General features: G+C 45.3%; 1 non-coding gene across 1 annotated transcript; it reads left to right on the top strand.

Annotated features, from left to right (window-relative positions):
* The first annotated feature begins 8,410 nt into the window (after positions 1-8,410).
* LOC119923545 lies at positions 8,411-8,547 on the top strand. Its single transcript, XR_005448878.1, has one exon. It is a non-coding gene; the product is annotated as a small nucleolar RNA SNORA7 (small nucleolar RNA).
* The last annotated feature ends 311 nt before the right edge of the window (positions 8,548-8,858 follow it).

The raw sequence follows: 8,858 nt of genomic DNA, 5'->3' as shown, positions 1-8,858 counted from the left end.
TTTAGCAGCCATAGTCAGGCTGTGGGAACCAGGGTTTTCCAGCTTCAGAGTTCAAACTTGCTGGGCCCTTTTTTAATTTGCTCTTTGGCAAGTTTTCTTTGGTCTTCAGGGCACAGTAAAGTGTAAGGCTAAGAGGATTGTAACAAGCCTCTTCCTCTATTCCGTAAGCCCGTCGTGGGCAGGGAATGCGTCCGTTTTACTGTTGTGTTGTACTCTCCCAAGTGTGGCTCAGTGGAAAGAGCCCGGGCTCCACCACTTGTCAGCTGTGTGACCTTGGGCAAGCCACTTAACTTCTCTGTGCCTCAGTTACCTCATCTGTAAAATGGGGATTAAGACTGTGAGCCCCATGTAATAATAATGATAATAATGTTGGCATTTGTTAAGCGCTTACTATGTGCAAAGCACTGCTCTAAGCGCTTGGGGGGATACAAAGTGATCAGGTTGTCCCACGTGGGGCTCACAGTCTTAATCCCCATTTTACAGATGAGGGAACTGAGGCTCAGAGAAGTTAAGTGACTGGCCCAAGGTCACACAGCGGACATGTGGCAGAGCCGGCATTCGAACCCATGACCTCTGACTCCAAAGCCCGTGCTCTTTCCACTGTGCCACGCTGCTTCTCTTTTCTAATTTGCTCTTTGGCAAGTTTTCTTTGGTCTTCAGGGCACAGTAAAGTGTTAAGGCTAAGAGGATTGTAACAAGCCTCTTCCTCTATTCTGTAAGCCCATCGTGGGCAGGGAATGTGTCTGTTTTACTGTTGTGTTGTACTCTCCCAAGTGTGGCTCAGTGGAAAGAGCCCATGTGGGCTCAGACTGAGCCCAGACTGAGCCCCCTTCTTCTTCTCCCCCTCCTCCCCCTCCCCATCCCCCCCGCCTTACCTCCTTCCCCTCCCCACAGCACCTGCATATATGTATATACGTTTGTACGTATTTATTACTCCATTTATTTATTTTATTTGTACATATTTATTCTATTTATTTTATTTTGTTAATATGTTTTGTTTTGGTCTCTGTCTCCCCCTTCTAGACTGTGAGCCCACTGTTGGGTAGGGACTGTCTCTATATGTTGCCAACTTGTACTTCCCAAGCACTTAGTACAGTGTTCTGCACACAATAAGCGCTCAATAAATACGATTGAATGAATGAATATGGGACAACCTGATCACCTTATACCCCCCAGCACTTAGTGCTTTGCACATAGTAAGTGCTTAACAAATACCATCATTATTGTTATTATTACCCTGTGCCCAGTAAGCGCTCAACAGATATGACTGGTTGATTTGTGTAGTGATAAAAAACCGGCTCTGTGTTGAGAAGCAGCATGGCTCAGTAGAAAGAGCCCGGGCTTGGGAGTCAGAGGTCGGGGGTTCTAATCCTGGCTCTACCACTTGTCAGCTGGGTGACTTTGGGCAAGTCACTTCACTTCTCTGGGCCTCAGTTACCTCAACTGTAAAATAGGGGTTAAGATTGTGAGCCCCACGTCGGACAACCTGATTACCTTGTATATACTCCAGCACTGAGAACAGTGCTTGGCACATAGTAAGCGCTTAACAAATACTATTATCATTATTATTATTATTATTATTATTATTATTATTGTTATATTGTTAGATAGTACTCTTCCAAGCACTTAGGAGTGTTGTTCACCCAGTAAGCATTAAATGAATATGACTGTTTAACAAACCCCCCTCACACACAATGTGGCCTAATGGATAGAACACGGGGAGTTAGAAGGACCTGGGTTCTAGTACCAGCTCTGCTGCTTACCTGCTGTGTGACCTTGGGCAAATCACTTCACTTCTCTGGGTCTCAGTTACCTCATCTGGAAAATGGGGATTAAGACTGTAAGCCCTGTGTGGGATAGGGACTGTGTTCAACCTGATTAACTTATATCTACCCCAGTGCTTAGTACAGTGCCTGGCACATAGCTAGCACTTAACACATACTGCAATTATTGTTATTATTGTTATACATAGGTCCTTCCAATTAGAAGATAATTCCCTTGAGTGTGAGAGCCTGTTTGTGCTTGTGGCTGTGGTAAAAAAAATCTAAGATTCCACTGACTGCCCAACCCACCCTGAGTGTATATAGAGATTGTCCTATGTTCTAATTCTTTATGGGTGATGGAAGCAGGTGATGGAAGCAGGTTTATTAAGATGATAGTACAAAGAATCCGGGATGGGTAACCTAGTTATTCCTAGACTAGTAAGCAAAAAGTACTCTGGTCAGCCTTGGTACCCTACTTCTGAGAGCTCACCTCCTCCAGGAGGCCTTCCCAGACTGAGCCCCCTCCTTCCTCTCCCCCTCCTCCCCTTCTCCACCCCCCCGCCTTACCTCCTTCCCTTCCCCACAACACCTGTATATATGTATATATGTTTGTACATATTTATTACTCTATTTATCTTACTTGTACATATCTATTCTGTTCATTTTATTTTGTTAATATGTTTGGTTTTGCTCTCTGTCTCCCCCTTCTAGACTGTGAGCCCACTGTTGGGTAGGGACCGTCTCTATATGTTGCCAACTTGTACTTCCCAAGCGCTTAGTACAGTGCTCTGCACACAGTAAGCGCTCAATAAATATGATTGATTGATTGATTCTAGCAACTGGTAAAACTGGGAAGGGGATATCTCACTAAACCACCCCAAACAGGCATACCCACCCCAACGGGCTTCCTTTCGGGCTTCAACATATGTACAGAGAAACAGCATGGCTCAGTGGAAAGAACCCGGGCTTTGGAGTCAGGGATCATGGTTTCAAATCCCGACTCTGCCACATGTCTCATGTGTGACATTGGGTAAGTCACTTAACTTCTCTAAGCCTCAGTTCCCTCATCTGTAAAATGGGGATTAAGACTGTGAGCCCCATGTGGGGCAACCTGATCACCTTGTATCCCCCCAGTGCTTAGAACAGTGCTTTGCACATAGTAAGTGCTTAACAAATGCCATTATTATTATTATTATTATTATTATTATTATTATTATTATTATCATTATTATTATTACTCTTCCCATCTTCAAGAAGCAGCAGCATAGCCTAGTGGAAAGGGCATGGGCCTCAAAGTCAGAGGTCATGTTTCTAATCCCAACTCTACCACTTGTCTGCTTTGTGGACTTGGGCAAGTCACTCTCTGTACCTCAGTTAAGCCTGTGAGCACCATTTGAGTCATGGACTGTGTCCAACCTGATTTGCTTGTATCCACCCCAGCGCTTAGTTCTGTGCCTGGCACGCGTAGTAAGCGCTTAGCAAATACCATAATTATTATTATTAACCTCTTACTGGCTACCGGTCAAACAAGTAACCCCAATCGGGTTTCCTCTCAAACCACCCCAAAAGGGCTTCCTTTCAAGTTCCCAGGAAAGGTCCTAGACTGCTTAGTCCTCCTAGCTCCAACCAGAAAAGGTCTGATCGGTCTCTCGGTGTCACACAAGGTCAGAGTGGGCGTCCCCGACTCTGGGGAGAGGCGAATCTCTGCCTCAGTATGACAGATTTTTCCAACCTACCCCCAAGAGTTCTTGGAGACCTCCTACTCAGATACACCTTGAAACTTCGCAGTCCCTTTCCCTTCCATTGGCCATTTTGGAGGTGAATAAATATTGTGTGAAAAGAGCCATCGCAATTTTCTCATTCCAGGTCGAATTGTTGGACATTAATGCTCAGCCAGCCCCTCCGGGATCGGTAATGCCAGGAGCTGTGAGCAGTATTAATGCTTTCTATCGTTCCCTCCTTTAGTACTAGTGAGCTAAATAAATATTTTATTTAATTATTCATTTATTAGTTTATTTGCATTAATGTCTGTCTCCCCCTCTAGACTGTCAGCTTGTTGTGGGCAGGGATGTGTCTGTCTTTATATTGTACTCTCCCAAGTGCTTAGTACAGTGCTTGGCACACAGTAAGTGTTCAATGAATACAATTGAATGAATGAATGAATAATAATAATAATGATGATAGCATTTATTAAGCGTTTACTATGTGCAAAGCACTATTCTAAGTGCTGGGGAGGTTACAAGGTGATCAGGTTTCCCATGGGGGGCTCACAGTCTTCATCCCCATTTTACAGATGAGTTCACTGAGGCCCAGGGAAGTGAAGTGACTTTCCCAAAGTCACACAGCCTAAGTGGCAGAGCCGGAACTTGAACCTGTGACCTCTGACTCCAAAGCCCGGGCTCTTTCCACTGAGCCACACTGCTTCTCTAGGCGCTGGGTAGGCTACATGGTGATCAGGTTGTCCCACGTGGGGCTCACAGTCTTAATCCCCATTTTACAGATGAGGGAACTGAGGCCCAGGGAAGTTAAGTGACTTGCCCCAAGTCACACAGCTGGCAATTGGCGGAGGCGGGATTAGAACCCATGACCTCTGACCCCAAAGCCCGGGTTCTTTCCACTGAGCCATGCCGAATAAATGAGCCTGTCTGCCTGGCCAGGGTGTGACCCCTCACATTCCTCTAATAGTTGATTCTCAGAGGAAGAAGCCACAGGCAAGGTGTTTGGGACCGACTGACCTTGTTTGATTGTCTTATCTTGTCTGAGTGATTATCTGTATCTATCCCAGCACTTAGCATAGTGCTTGGCACATAATACATGCTTAACAAATACCATTGCTATTATCATTAGCTTCATTACTATTAAAGTTATTATTTTATCTTCATGGTCAAGTGATCCCATTTGCCTAGGAAGCAGTATGGCCTAGTGGAAAGACTACCAGCTTGGGAGTCAGGGAACTTGGGCTCTAATCCCTGTTCTGCCACTTGCCTATTGGGTGACCTTGGACAAGTCACTTAACTTCTCTAGGCCTCAGGGAGATTGGGATAGTGTCCACCACATCTACCCCAGCACTTAGAGTAGTGATTTTCACATGGTAAATGCCTAACAAATGCCATAATTATTATCGATTATTAACTTCATATCAAACCCCAGTGTCTAAAAGGGTGTTCTCTCCTTAACTCCCTCTAATCTGGCATTCATCCCCTTCACTCGAAACTGGCCTCTCTAAGGTCACAAATGACCTCCTTCTTGCTAAAGCCAATGGCCTCTACTTCATCCTAATCCTCCTCAACCTCTCCATCTGCCTTCGACACTATGGACCATCCCCTTCTCCTGGAAACATTACCCAAACTTGGCTTCACTGACACTGTCCTCACCTGGTTCTCCTCCTATCTCTCTGGCCGCTCATTCTCAGTCTCTTTCGAGGGCTCCTCCTCTGCCTCCCTACCTCTAAATGTGGGGGTCCCTCAGGGTTCATTTCTGGGTCCCCTAATATCCTCATTCATTCATTCATTCAATCGTATTTATTGAGCACTTACTGTGCGCAGAGCACGGTACTAAGTGCTTGGGAAGTACAAATTGGCAACATATAGAGACCCAACAATGGCTCACAGGCTAGAAGGGGGAGACAGACTACAAAACAAAACAAGTAGACAGGTGTCAATACTATCAGAATAAATATAATTATAGCTATATACATATTGTTAATAAAATAAACATAGTAAATATGTGCACATAAAAAATAGAGTAATAAATATGTAGAAATATATACAAATGCTATGGGGAGAGAAAGGGGTAGGGCAGAGGGAGGGAAGGGGGAGATGGGGAGGGGAGAATGAGGAGGGGAGGAAAAAGTGGGGGCAGGGGAATGTTTTCCCAGCTTGTGGACTTGCCAACTCCTACTTATGGAGAACTCATTCGCTTCCTTGGCTTCGACTACCACCTCTATGTGGATGATTTTCACATCTACCTCTCCAGCCTTGATCTCTCTTCCTCTCTGCAGCCTAGCATTTCCTCCTGCCTTCAAGTCATCTCTACTTGGGTGTCCCTCTGACACCTTAAACTTGAAATTTCCAAACCTGAACTTCTTATCTTCCCACCCAAACCCTGTCCCCCTGCTGACTTTCCCATCATTGTAAACAGCACCACTAACTTTCCTAGCTTGTAAGCCCATAATCTGTGTTATCCTTGACTCATTCATTCAATCCTGTTTATTGAGTGCTTACTGTGTGCAGGGCACTTTACTAAGCACTTGGGAAGTACAAGTCGGTGACATATAGAGACGGTCCCTACCCAACAACGGGCTCACAGTCTAGAAGGGGGAGATAGATGACGAAACAAAACATGTGGACAGGTGTCAAGTCGTCAGAATAAATAGAATTGAAGCTAAATGCACATCATTAACAAAATAAATAGGATAATAAATATGTACAAGTAAAATAAATAGAGTAATAAATCTGTACAAACATATACACAGGTGCTGTGGGGAGAGGAAGGAGGTAGGGCAGGAGGGGATGGGGAGGAGGAGAGGAAAAAAGGGGGATCAATCTGGGAAGGCCTCCTGGAGGAGGTGAGCTCTCAGTGGGGCTTTGAAGGGAGGAAGAGAGCTAGCTTGGCGGATGTGTGGAGGGAGGGCATTCCAGGCCTGGGGGAGGACGTGGGCCGGGGGTCGACGGCGGGACGGGCGAGAACGAGGTCTAACGGTGAGGAGATTAGCGGCAGAGGAGCGGAGGGTGCGGGCTGGGCTGGAGAAGAAGAGAAGGGAGGTGAGGTAGGAGGGGACGAGGTGATGGAAAGCCTTGAAGCCGAGAGTGACGAGTTTAAGACTCCTCTCTCTTATTCAACCCAGATATTCAATTTATCACTAAATCCTGTCAGCTCACCCTTAACAACATCACTAAAATCTACCCTCTTCTCTCCATTCAAACTGCTAGCAGGTTAATCCAAGCACTTATCTTATCCTTCCTCGAATATTGTTATCAGCCTCCTTCCTGACTTTCCAGCCTCCTGTCTCTCCTCGCTCCAGTCCACACTTCTCTCTCGGCTGCTCAGATCATTTTCTATAAAACGCTCAGACCATGATTCCCCACTGTTCAAGAACCTCCGGTGGTTGCCCATCCACCTCCACATCGAGCAGAAACTCCTCATCATCAGCTTTAAAGCCCTCAATCACCTTTCCCCAGCGCTTAGAACAGTGCTTTGCACATAGTAAGCACTTAATAATAATAATAATAATAGCATTTATTAAGCGCTTACTATGTGCAAAGCACTGTTCTAAGCACTGGGGAGGTTACAAGGTGATCAGGTTGTCCTACGCGGGGCTCGCAGTCTTAATCCCCATTTTACAGATGAGGTAACTGAGGCACAGAGAAGTGACTTGCCCAAAATCACACAGCTGACAATTGGCAGAGCTGGGATTTGAACCCATGACCTGTGACTCCAAAGCCCGGGCTCTTTCCACTGAACCACACTGCTTCTCATAATAATAAATGCCATTATTATTATTATTATTATTGTTACTTCACCTAGCAACCCAGCCTATACACTTTGCCTCTCTAATGCCCACCTATGGTACTTATTAAATGCTTACTATGTTCCAGGCATTGTGCTAAGTGCTGGGGTAGATCAGTCAATCAATCGTATATACTGAGCGTTTACGATGTGCAGAGTATTGTACTAACCACTTGGAAAAGTACAATATAACGATATAACAGAATATTCCCTGCCCACAGCAAGCTTTCAGTATGAAGCCCAGGCATCATCCCTTTAGGCAGGGGTATCAATCAATCAATCATCAATCGTATTTATTGAGTGCTTACTGTGTGCAGAGCAGTGTACTAAGCGCTTGGGATTCTATTGGGATTCTATTTATTTTATTTTGTTAGTATGTTTGGTTTTGTTCTCTGTCTCCCCCTTTTAGACTGTGAGCCCACTGTTGGGTAGGGACTGTCTCTATATGTTGCCAACTTGTACTTCCCAAGCGCTTAGTACAGTGCTCTGCACACAGTAAGCGCTCAATAAATACGATTGATTGATTGATTGATTGATTGATTGATTGGGAAGAACGAGCTGGCAACATATAGAGACAGTCCCTACCCAACAGTGGGGTCACAGTCTAGAAAATCAATCAGTCAATTAATTGTATATATGGACTGCTTATTGTGTGCAGAGCTCTATAGTAAGCGCTGGGGAGAGTACAATACAACAGAGTTGGCAGACACGTTCCCTGCCCATAGTAAGCATACAGTCTAGAAGGAGAGACAGGCATTAATATAAATAAATGATCGATAATATATGCCACTTATTCCTGTGTCACAGAACCCCTGAGGGATCAGGGTTTTGCGTAAAATAACAGAACCCAACCCCTGGATCAGGAACAGTACACAGTAAGCACTGCGTTCTTACCAGGTTATCATCCCCTATCCAGGGCTGGCAGTGTGGCCTAGTGGATAGAGCACGGGCCTGGGAGTAAGAAGGACCTGGGTTCGAATCTCGGCTCGGCTACGTATCCACAGTGTGACCTTGGGCAAGTCTCTTCACTTCTCTGGGCCTCAGTTCCCTCCTCTGTAAAATGGGGATTAAGACTGTGAGCCCTATGTGGGACAGGGACTGTGTCCAACCTGATTATCTTGTATTTACCCCAGAGCTTTCACTTCTCAGGATCGCACCTGGAGATTTCCAGTCTTCTACCAGTCTTGACTAGGGGAGGGAGAGTCAAGCAGAGGCCTGTCCGTTCCACTCCTAGCTTGGCCAGTGGCTAGCGAGTGGAAGACAATCTGCTACAAGTCAAGACTCCCCCGTGCTGGGCAGCAGCAGCTTGGAAGAGAGTCAATCAATCAATCAATCAATCATATTTATTGAGCGCTTACTGTGTGCAGAGCACTGTACTAAGCGCTTGGGAAGTACAAGTTGGCAACATATAGAGACAGTCCCTACCCAACAATCAATCAAACATATTTATTGAGTGCTTATTGTGTGCAGAGCACTGTACTAAGCGCTTGGGAAGTGCAAGTTGGCAACATATAGAGACAGTCCCTACCCAACAATCAATCAATCAATCAATCAATCATATTTATTGAGCACTTACTGTGTGCAGAG

Source organism: Tachyglossus aculeatus, chromosome 2, assembly GCF_015852505.1.
Source record: "Tachyglossus aculeatus isolate mTacAcu1 chromosome 2, mTacAcu1.pri, whole genome shotgun sequence".
NCBI lineage: Eukaryota > Metazoa > Chordata > Mammalia > Monotremata > Tachyglossidae > Tachyglossus > Tachyglossus aculeatus.
The sequence above is the reverse complement of the archived record's forward strand: the minus strand, read 5'-3'. Positions and strand labels throughout refer to the sequence as shown.